Source organism: Sitophilus oryzae, unplaced genomic scaffold (assembly GCF_002938485.1).
Source record: "Sitophilus oryzae breed Bouriz unplaced genomic scaffold, Soryzae_2.0 scaffold_684_pilon_pilon, whole genome shotgun sequence".
NCBI classification, from domain to species: Eukaryota; Metazoa; Arthropoda; class Insecta; order Coleoptera; family Curculionidae; genus Sitophilus; species Sitophilus oryzae.
Window position 1 is genome coordinate 1,982,705 of NW_022147289.1, and position 12,729 is coordinate 1,995,433.

Here is a 12,729-nt window from a genome sequence, read left to right on the forward strand (position 1 = left end):
CTTCATGGAAAATTTCTTGAGTTTTGCGCCTTATACGATCGGTATCCATTCTTATTAAGGACTCTTTTAACCGTGCTAGGTAAAGAATCTGTTACCTCAGCAATTTGATTACTTGATAACGTGGGATTTTGATCTGCGGTAGCACAAATGAGCACTTGCTTTAACTCTGTTCTTCATTAATCAACACATCAGGCTTTTTGTGTTTTTGTGGGGACACGCACCCATGTGTTTCAAAATTATTAATAACTCTTGAGATAGTAGGTAAAGATGGAATTGGCCTGTTTACAAAAGTTTGTGGAAAAATTGTTTGTATATCCCGATAAGACATATTTTGGAAATACCATCTTACAATTTGAATTTTCTCACGAACTTTGTAAACATCCATTATTTTACTTAAAATATAAATTTTACACGAGAACTGTCTCGAGAATCTATGTATTCATTTTGACTATTAAAACACGAATAAATACAAATTCTGAAACATTCTTATCACATATCTACCTATTTTTATTTTATCGCATTTTTTCGCCTGGTTTTTATCCGGCGGACGGGTATACGCTAATTCGTCCGGTTCTGCCTATGTTACTACTACGGTGGTCCGGTCTGTATAGGTACCTATTATGTATTTTCATAGCAATAATGCAATAAATCTATGTATGTAGATTATTTTTAAAATACAAATGAGGTATTAGATGTATATGTATCATATTTTTTATTCATTTTATTTCCATTCCTGTTGATTTAAATTACAAAAGTCTTATGTACCGATATTTATGTTTTTTTACATAATTTTTTTTTGATTCCAGGTTTTGTGTGGGTTCCTGTTGTCTTTTTCCTGCTTCCAGTTATTCATTTTTACGCCCGTGAAGCTGTGAAAACATTTATTTATCTTCAAGTTTCTGTAAGTCAATGCCCTGTTACTTTACTAATTCGCTTTAACACAGCATCTCTGATATTATTTAAATATTGATACAGTAGTTTATGTGTTTATATCTCTTTAATTGTGTTGATTTGCATATTTATATTGTTCTAAATTCCAAATAAACATTTTTGAGTAAGTTTGCTGTATTATTTACTACTAGAAAGAGTAAAAAGTATATTAACCCTCATTTAAACCTCCTGAACAGCCGGCCATTAAAAACCGGAAACGGAAATAAATTTACTAAAATTGAAATTGTCATGTCTATATCATGTCAAATGTCCCAGCCGCCATGTCTGAAAATTAGTTACCCAGGCAGCCACACTGTTTCCATAATTTAACATTGACTTGACACTTCTTCTTGTATTTATTATAGAAATCTTTTAAATTTATTTATGACTTTACCTACATCTATCTGTTTCAGTATGAACTTAACCTTGATTTGCTACAATAACGTTCACCTCTTTTACTTTTTTATTTATAATTAACGTGCCTATTACTTATGTAAGATACTCCTACATAAATACCTGGAAGTTTATTTAAATAAATGCTTAAATACATTTTTACAGTGTCATGATAGCTATTCATGATTTCTTCCCATTAATTCTGTTGGGAAATCAATAATAGTATATTATAGTAACTGTTTATTGTAACATTCATTCCTTTTAATTATTAAAGAGTATGTAGGAGTAATATAACCTACCTATAATAGATTGAAATAAACAATACAGTATATGCTTGGTGCGTTTCAGTTGATTTCAAAAAATTCCGACCGCAGCGCTGTATACGGCAGAAATCACAAATTTTCGCTATGTATTTCACGCCGCCCGGCGCCCCTGTTACAGTTCATGTTGATCGCACTAAAATGATATTGAAATCGTGGCTTTGTCATAATATTTAATTATTTTAGTTTTTTGCTAGTGCAGTTATTGAGACTATACAGGGTGTCCCAGAAATAAGTGCAAATATTTTAACTGGTAGTATAGTTCAACCCCAGAAACACGCGTATGAGGTTTTTTCGCGAAAAAAAAAACTGAAAATTCGAAATTTTTTGAAAATTTTTTTGGAAATTTTTTTAGTTAAAAACCATAATTTCTTGATAATATGGCAACATAAGTATTAGATTAAATTTACAAGTAAGAAAATCCAGAAAAGATCCAGTGTTTCTCAAAATTTTAGCAAAAAATATTTTTTTTTGGAAATTTTCAAAATAAAATTACTCCGTTACTTTGGACTTATTTGAAAAACAATAAAGAGAAAATATGTTTCTTTTATCGAGATCTACCACCCCTTAAAATATTTGTACTTATTTCTGGGACACCCTGTATATATAATATAGAGGGTGATACAAATTCGAGGTACGAGCACTGGTATCTCGGTAACCGTAATAGATACGAACATGGTTAAATTGGGGCGAAGTTGCTGCCTTTGGGATGTTCACCAAGATGCCATCAAAAAAGTTTTAAAAATTTCAAGGATTGCTGCTGAGTTTTTTGGAAAAAACTGATTTTTTAAAAAATCAATTTTATTTTTTCCTGTCGTTACTTTTTAGAAAATCTAAAAACTAATTGCACATTCTCAAAGCCAATTTATTAGGGCTATCTGATAGTATTTTTATATTTTCAAATTAGCTGATCTGTGAGATACAGAGGCCAACTTAATTTTTTTAAATACGGACCTGCATTTTTTATTTCGGATTTTGAAAGAACTCGGTCTCCTGAGTACAATGATATGCCACACTTAATATTTTTTTTGGTTTTGACATTTGAACACAATTTATTTAAACTAATTTCAAGTCCGGCTCTGTTTTTTTTAATATTTAATCTATTCATCGTTACAATATTGATTAGCATTCAAAATTACAATGACGTGCGGTAAAACATTGAATACGGAAAATCAAATGCAATAAAATAATATAAAATAATTAATATAAATAGAATATAATATAAACAACCAAATCATTTTCCCGGAAGATGGACTGGAAATGGTAGAGCAATATGATGTCCAGCGAGGTTCCTGGACCTATCGCCAAGGGGCTACATTACTTGACGTCATTTGTAAAAGTGAAATCAATTCATCTCAACATTTACAAAGAGTACAAAATGCATTCGGAAATATAAGAAGAAGATATGTTCAAAGAGCTATAAATAAAATTGAACAAAAAATAAATTTGTGCAATAGGGAGGGTGGTAACCCTTTCGAACATGTAGAACATTAGAAACTAATTTGTAGAAGTTGATTTATTTATAATAATAGAAAACAAATTTCTTGCAGTAGAGGTATGTAATAAAATTATATAAGGATTCTTGCACCTTAACTGCTAATATAGAAATTTAATTCTACGCTGTGTTTGTCATAATTCGGATCAACCTGCTCTCACTACCGGTTTCGGAGCCCTACTCCATCATCAGGTGAGCTTGGGAGATCCACAAAATGACAACCACAGCGCAGAGATAGTTAATTCCGCCTTGAATTAACTATCTCTGCGACCGGAATTAACTATCTCTGCGCTGTGGTTGTCATTTTGTGGATCTCCCAAGCTCACCTGATGATGATGTAGGGCTCCGAAACCGGTAGTGAGAGCAGGTTGATCCGCATTATGACAAACACAGCGTAGAATTAAATTTCTATATTAGCAGTTAAGTGGCAAGAATCCTTATATAATTTTATTATATACCTCTACTGCAAGAAATTTGTTTTCTATTTTTATAATTTGGCTTGCCTGAAAAAAAGCCTTTTACCATCCTTTTACTATCGATAGTTGCGCCTCGGTGGTACGAAAGTACTACCATTGCACGCAGGCCGCTCTCTCCCGTTCGGGACTTAATATCTAACCGATACTTTCCGACAAGTCGGAATTAACTATCTCTGCGCTGTGGTTGTCATTTTGTGGATCTCCCAAGCTCACCTGATGATGGAGTAGGGCTCCGAAACCGGTAGTGAGAGCAGGTTGATCCGCATTATGACAAACACAGCGTAGAATTAAATTTATATATTAGCAGTTAAGTGGCAAGAATCCTTATATAATTTTATTATTTATTTATAATAACTACGATTAATATTATGCATATTATTAGATCGCACACTGAGATTTCAAATTCACAATAAAAAAAGTTAAAAATAATATCTTTAAATTTCTGACCTGGATATTATTTATTTGAATCTTCCAATTGGCTCGATTTTCCTTATTCAATGTTAATTAGCGCTGATCAATATTGTTGCGATAAATATAATCAGATTAAATAATTTAAGAAACCAGAGTCGGACTTGAAATTATTTTAAATATAATTAAATAGTTGTTGCTGTTAAGGTACCCAAAACAAAAAAAAAGTATAAATTGTGGCATATAATTGTATTCAGGAGACCGAGTTCTTTGAAAACCTGATATAAAAAACGCAGGTCCGTATTTAAAAAAAATTAGTTGGCCTCTGTATCCCACAAATTATCAGCTAATTTAAAAATCTAAAAATATTATCAGATAGCCCTAATAAAGTGGCTATGAGAATGTGCAATTAGTTTTTTGATTTTCTAAAAAGTAACGACAGGAAAAAATAAATTTGATTTTCAAAAAAATCATTTTTTTCCAAAAAACTCAGCAATCCTTGAAATTTTTAAAACTTTTTTGATGGCATCTTCGTGAACATCCCAATAAGCAACTTTGCCCCATTTAACCATGTTCGTATCTATTACGGTTACCGAGATACAAATGCTCGTACCTCGAATTTGTAGCACCCTGTATAATAATTTTTTTGTATACTCGCTATTTGAATATGCCCGTGTATTTGAATATGCCGGTTGTTTACGATATTCTCCTATGGTGGCAGCACCGGCGGAGAATGCACCAAGCCTATAAAGCGACTGGCTGTTTAATAAACAGGCTGTGCTTTTAAATTATAATCGAAGTGCTTGTCCCTTATGTAACTGACCTGTCTAAAGAAATTTATTATTATTCTCTTACTATGAGCTCTATAAATCATAAACCCAATAAAAATCACTTATAAACTGCCCTATTATGATCATACATAATATCTAGATACATAAAATAAAGGCAATTTATCGTGTTTTAAATAATGTGTGACAGATAGACGACGTAAGTGGTTATGCTGTGAAAGAAAGTGCAATTTTCTTCGTATGGATTTTTAATAGTCCACAATCTTTTTATATACTTACAGGCTCGAAATGAAAGCTGAACCGAATGAAAATGAAAAGAGAATGACAAAAATCGACTGAAAGCGGACGATTGACTGATAGCGGAGCTTTTTCGTTTTGTCTTAATGATATAAGTGAAAACGACAGTAGCAGGAAACAAATTACAGACAGAAAAAGTATTAAATACATGTTCTGTATTAGGAAATACCATATGATTTAAAATGGAGCTCAAAAAAGAAGATACTGAACACTGATACAAACAAATATATTATAAGAATAAACACACATGGCCAAAATTATTGCCATATAACGATATTTTTATTTTATTTTGGACCTAATGTGATTCTTTTTATATTTTTGGACATATTGGCTTACTACACGACTAACTAATATAAAATTAAAAATCTAAGTGCAACTAGGTTGTTATTATAATTTTATTTTATAATGAGTGAAAATCAACAAAAACAAATTTAATTTCAAACAGAAAATATTGAAAACAATTTTAATTATTTCTCACAACTAATAGTCTGTATTGCCTCCTCGAGCCTCAATGCAAGCTGTGAGACGACGTGGTATGCTCTCAATTAAGTTGTCCAGAAGATGTTGAGGAATGGCTTCCCATGTTTTCACGCGCAGCAATTTTCAATTCATTTAAGGTAAGGGGGGGGGGCGATCATTCCTTTTGGCAATATGGCGTTTTAGCATGTCCCAAGCATGCACGATCACATTTATATCTGGAGACATCGGTGGCCACCACAGTTTTCTTATACCCTCTTCCTCACAAAATTCGCGAACCGCTAAAATGCGATAAGGAGGAGTATTATCGTCCATGTAAACAAATTCATCCCCCACTGCCCCTCGAAATGGACGCACAATAGACTCTAACAGCGCTTTCAGATGGAGCGGATCGTCCGCGCGGTGGTGTTTTTTCAAGATAGCTCATCCGGACGCAGCATACGCGACCCATGTGAAATTGTTCACTTAAACTCATGGAACTCGCGGACGGTACGCGCGGACGCTCCGCTCCATCTGAAAGTGCTGTAACTGTAAAACGTCTCTAATATATGAGGCACCTGTCATTGTGCCATCAATAAAAACAAGACGAGTTCGAGCTCTGTGCATTATACGTGCCCATACCATAATGCTTCCCTCTTGAAACGGGACACGGGGTTGAGCTTCATTCAAGCGTGCTCGTCTTCCAGATGCTCTCCAGACCAAAGTTCGTCGCGAGTCTGATACTATGCCAATTCTTGTTTCATTATTACTAAACATGACGATATTCCATTTAGGTCCATTTGCTCTCATCTCCTCAGCCCATTGTAATCGCGTAATTTTGTGCTGTAAATTAAGCTTCGGAACAAGTAGAGGCCTCCTTAAATGTAATCTTCTGTCATGAAGTTTTCTTGCTATGGTCTTTCTTGAAACATTTACCCCTTCAAGGCGAGCTAACTCATTTTAAATAGCAGTACTAGAAAGCAGGGGATTGCGTCGTGTAATTAGGGATATGTGACGGTCTTGCACAGCAGTAGTAACTATCTTTTTACCTCTTCCAGGTCGGTCTGTAACCTCGTTTGTCTCGCTGAGTTTTTTAATATTCGCGAAACATCGCTTTGGTTAACTCCTACAATTTCAGCTATTGCAACTTGCCGGTAGCCCTGTTGAGACAGTGTTACTATTCTGACTCTATTAAACTGTGAAATATTGATTCTAATAATGGTCAAATTTCTTCTGAAACCCAAGAGACCACAAATCGAAATGTGCAAGAATTTGTAATAATATTGGGTCTGAACAATAAACATTATTTACCATATCCATTTTAACAAAAAAAATGTTTATTACAGATTATCAAAGCTATGAAAAAAAAGATTCTTTAAATTCCTTTCCGTATATTTTTAAACGATATATGCAATAATTTTAGCCATGTGTGTATTGTTAGTAAGGAACAGAAATTGAAGCCAAATTTTTGAGATGGAGCTATACAAAATCCACATAAGTCGGTTCTTTTCGTTCAACAGCTTTGAACTACGCAACCGTGAGAGGTGTTTCGCGATTAGTTGATTTATTTCATACTAACCAATAGAAGTAGTTTTCTAAGTTTCTATCTACCACGTAATCAATTTAGCGTCTGACTATTCGCGCCTTTACTTATAAATTTAAATTTAGTCTCTGACATATTTAAACAAAAACAATAAACGGATAGATATGATGAATATTAAATAATGTCACTACCAATAAAAAAAATATATTATACGTAATTAACATTTAGAGTTTAAAATAGTGCGCGGGCAGATGACAACTTTCAGCGATGATTCCTATTTCTTTTTTTTTGCTTCACTTTCCATCATTGGCTCATTGTTTAAATGCGGTACTAGCAATATATTCTTATAATATATTTGGACACAAGACAGAGTCTATCTATCTATCTATTTAGCCTTCATCGGTGCATCGTTGAACACAGGCATCTGCTAATTTCTTCCACTCTTCTCTGTCTGTCGTCTGTCGCTATGTTTATCCATCTCGTTCCTGCATGTTTCCTCAGATCTTCTGCCCATTTCAACTCGGTCCTCCTCTATTTCTTTTATTTTTCCAAGACCTCCAGTCTACGATGAGTTTGTTCTCATCTATCGTCCCCTCTTCTGATATTGTGACCGGCAAACTAATAACTATACTCTTCTAACATCCCCTACTTTTACTTTATTCCTGATCCTGTTTAATTTTTTTCAACTTTGATGTCCTCTAATTGACAAACGAATAAGTTTTATATAATTTAATTAATTTTAATTAATTGTAAATAATGATAAATAATTGTAAATAATTGTAATTAATTGTAATTAATTGTAATTAATTGTAATTAATTATAATTAATTGTAATCAATTGTACTTAATTATAATTAATAATTGTAATTAATTGTGATGAATTGTAATTAATTGCAATTAATTATAATTAATTGTAAATAATGGTAAATAATTGTAATCAATTGTAATCAATTGTAATCAATTGTACTTAATTGTAATTAATAATTGTAATTAATAAGTGCAATTAATTGTTATTAATTATAATTAATTGTAATTAATAGTGATTAATTGTAATTAATTGTAATTAATTTTATTTAACTGTAATTATTTGTAATTAATTTTAATTAATCTAATAACTTAATTAAAGAAATTTTTAAACTTAATATACAGGTAAGTTGTGTCTAATGAATTAATTTTTGTTCTAAAAATACGTAGTAGTTCTATGTACACGGAATTATCGGACACCTTGTATATCACACAATTTTAATTAATTACGTATGTAAGATCGAATCCAGACAAATTTGTTTAACATGTATCTATTGTTATCTGTCATATATTTATTATCATACGTCCTTCAGGATTAACTGATAACAGACTGGAATTACCTGAACTGTAATAAACTAAATTTTATTAAAACTCAATGGGAAAGCATAGTTAGATTTTTGGAAACGTATGCCATAATTATTGGATAATCTTTCAGACATGTATGATTATCAGTGTTTTGTTTATTTATTTTTAAGTACAATAATAAATTAATGTAACAATCATGATCCATCTGGATTATGTTTATCAGAAACTAGATAATGTATAACTTTTTTAATGTTTTAATTACTATGTTAACTTTTATTCTGAATTAAATTATTTCACAAGAAAATAGTAGTAATTTATTATACCGGGTGGTGGCATTATCGTTGGAAACATATGAAATTGCATTCAAGAAGAATTTTTTTTTCAAAATGTTAATAATAAAAAAGTTTTTCCTCTTGTAATCAAGGGACAATCCGGGGACATACTGCATACTCTTCTAACATCCATTACGTTTGTTTTATTTCTGATCCTTTTTTATTTTTTAAACTTTGATGCCCTCTAATTGACAAACGAATCATTTTAATTAAATTAATTTTTATTAAATTTAATAATTCTAATTAATTTAAACCATTTTAATTAATTTTCCAAACGACAATTCTGCTAATTGAAGTTCGTCACAAGCGGTAGTACTATTCACCACTTTAACCAACCAACCAACAGACCAGTTTATTTTATTAATTTTACGATAATGTCTAACAACGAAAGTTTATTTCCTATTTATTTCATTTCAAGATCAAGATACCACAACCGCCTATAACAATAATATTAATGATAACAGTACCCCAAGCGAAAATCTATCCGTTTTTAAACCTCCGCAATGTTGTAAGATCCAAGAAGCAGATACTGGCGATAGCATAAAGAATGACCAAAGGCGAAGTCGTCCAGCCGGACATGGCAAAACGGCCGATTACCCAGTCGTGACCCCGTCGTGGCGAACACTCGGTAGAAAAAGCTAAATTCGAGGTGCGTCACAATTGTCGACAATAAAATCTTCCTGCTATATTAAGAACAAGACTAATGGTATCCAATCCAATCGGTTATACACTAAAAAAAATATAAGCAATTTAAAAAAAAATTGCTACATTATAGTATTTTTAACAAAAAAAATGTTAAAAATCATAAACTTTTGATTTGGTAATTTCACAAAAAAAATCAATTTTGCAAAACGGTTTATTGATATTTAATGATTATTACTAAACGATATTATTTTCACAATGTTTTTTGATTTGAGTTTAAAAATTAAATTTAAATTAAAAATACAATCTTGCAGTAAAAGACATATTCACAAAACTTGTATGAATTTATCATAACGTATTTAGTAAAAAATAACGCCACGTCACGTGACTTTTTGTAAGGCTGATGAGAATTAAGTCATCGATTGAAAACGCATTTAGAGGAAAGACGAAGAACATTTTAATCTAAGCAGTTTTTTGAACAGGTGGGAGTCCCAGAGCGTGGGTGATTAGTGTTTTTATAATTTAAGGGTAAGTATATTATATTAATTATCTTTATATGTCCGTTTCTGTAAATATAAAACCAGCCCTCTTAGAAAACACAATCTCCATTTACTATAATTATTTGCGTTTGAATTTTAGGGATTTTTTATGTAAACATAATTATTCTATGATCTCTCTATATATATCAACATGTTTCTAAGTATTATAAGTATATTTCTAGTATTTAGAAAAGTTTAAAATAAGTAGGTACCCATTGATTCCTCATCTAAAAATATGAAAAAAAGTCCCTATAAACATGGGTATGGAAATGTATAGTTTTAAAGATACAGGATGTTAAAACTTTTTAAAATTAGATTTTTTTTTAATTATCTTAAATTAACTTAAAATTAACTTTATTTTTTATTTGAAATTGCTGTAGGTTGGACTAAAAGTAATAATAACTAATAGTAATAATATTTAATAATAAATTAGGTAAAATAATATATAATTTATTAATTTAAATTTTATTAATTATTATGATTAATAAAATTGTGTTTATCTCATCAAGGAGGCCGAATTCGACAAAATATCAACAGATAACTTTTAATCGGCATTAAACGGTCTACACAATTTTGATATTAAAAGAAAAAAAGTCAGTGGCGCACATGTTTTTTTTTAATATTCCAGTGATAACCTATATGCACGTCCCTGATCAATTGAGCGACACTTTTTTAGCATTAAAATATGTAGCACTTATAGTAACTTTTACCCTCAAAATTTCATTCGAATCACTAAAAGTACTTGGAAGAAAATTATAATAAATCGAAAGATTATTAAAACTTTAACACCCTGTAGCTACGAAACAACGCAGACTCGGACCTTTGTCGATTATGAAAAATAAATCTTATTTTTAAGTGAGGAATCTTCCCACCAGAGATGGCACATGTTTTTTGAAACACCCTGTATATATTTTTTTTATTAAAAATACTATAATGCATCTACATATTTTTTTTTTTGAAAATTACTTAATAATTTTTTCAGTGCAGATTGGAAATTAATTAAACAAGCAATTCTCTTAAAATAATTAAGTAGACTATTTAAAGATAACTGTATTTCAAAGAGGACCTATCCTTTAAACCTCCGCAAACATCCAGCAAGATCCAAAAACTCGATAGGATCGATCTGATAAAGCGCGAAGCAGGCATAACGGCCGGTCGACGGGCCGTGACCCTGCGCCACGGAACAGCCGGTAGAAAAAGCGCTAAATTCAAGGCGCGCCGCCAATGAAATCTTGGGACGTGCCGTATCTTTTTGCAACTGCAGCGATTTCGATACAGTGCAACAGGTGCAGCGAGTCAAATAAAATGTGCAAGTTACCTTTTTAGTATTTTCGTTCAGGTCAGGGGCGTGCTAAGAGACCAATTGTATTGAGAAGGACACGTAACCAATGGTAAAGCTTAATATTTTGGCTTGAAAGTGACAGACAATGATGCATTATAAAAATAGTATTTTATGCCTCCTAGTACTCATAGTAGTAATAGTGCCTTAACCTATCAAAAACTAAAGTTTTGTCATATAAAAGTACTAAACAACCTTTTGTACTTAATAACACCACTATTGACGTCGTGGACTCTGTGAAATTCTTAGGACTTATTGTAGACAACTCGTTAAAATGGGACTTGCACATCGAAGCACTATCAAAGAAACTAAGCGCTGCCTGTTTTACGGTAAGATCAGTTTCTAAGGAACTTAACTTCTCAACCTCTAGAATAGCCTATTATGCCCTTTCTGTGTCACATTTTCGTTATACCCTTCCATTCTGGGGTACTTGCTGCGCAACAAAATTTGATCGTATTTTCAGACTTCAAAAGAGAGCAGTTCGATATTTATTGGGACCGAACAGTAGAACTCACTGCTAGAATTTCTTTAAAAATTTCAAAATACTGACTCTTCCTTCTTTATTCATTTTTGAATCCGTTTGCTTAATCCGCAAGCACATATCTGCTATTCCCGAAAGGCCATCTCATAACTATCCACTTAGGAATGCGGAGCACGATCTTTATCTGCCAACCCCGAGCTCAGAACTAGTTAATGGTTCAATACTGTACAATGCCAAAAAAATGTACAATCATCTGCCTTTGAATATCAAGTCGCTTTCATTCTTTCCCGCATTTCGCAAAGCTCTGAAATCATACTTACTGGAGAGAGCCCTATATATGCGGTAAACGACTTTTTTGTTAATGTTTAATCATGAACAATTTTGAATTTTAAAATTTTGATCATCTTACACACTGTTTTTTTTTATTTAGTTTAGATATATTATCATCATTTCAGTAGTATACATGAAAGTTTTTAAAATAGCTTATATTTTTCTACCACATATTTTCCTACAAACGTAAAAAACCGGCAACACTGTATGCCGCTTTTGATTTTGTCTTTCTATCTGTCAACCGATCATTTATATTATTCTCTGTCGCTCACATTAAAATCCAGACCACAGAAACTAGATGCCCAGCAGGGTATGTATCAGTGTATGGATATAAAAATAGTAAATAGAGGGGGGGTAAAAGGGGAATAGGCCGAAGGAAGTTATTCTGGCTGAGAAATATACGTCATTGGACAGGTATACAGGACTTCCTTGTACACTTCGCACTAAAAGAGGTTCTAAAAAGAACAATATTCGACTTCAAGGTCTGCTAGTAAACATTTTGAAGCTTAAAGTATCACAACACTATTTATTTAAACTAAAAACTCGTAATGCAAAACTAAAGTGTCAAAACGAATGACAATGTCAGGAGATAAATAAATAAATGCGGCAACTTGACATTTTTTACAGCAGAG

The 12,729-nt window shown here is 32.0% G+C and overlaps 1 protein-coding gene across 1 annotated transcript in view; it reads right to left on the reverse strand.

Annotated features, from left to right (window-relative positions):
• The window catches only part of LOC115888162 (echinoderm microtubule-associated protein-like 2), a 196,265-nt gene that overhangs the window by 101,405 nt on the left and 82,131 nt on the right, over nt 1–12,729 (reverse strand). The gene's annotated exons all lie outside the window — the stretch shown is intronic.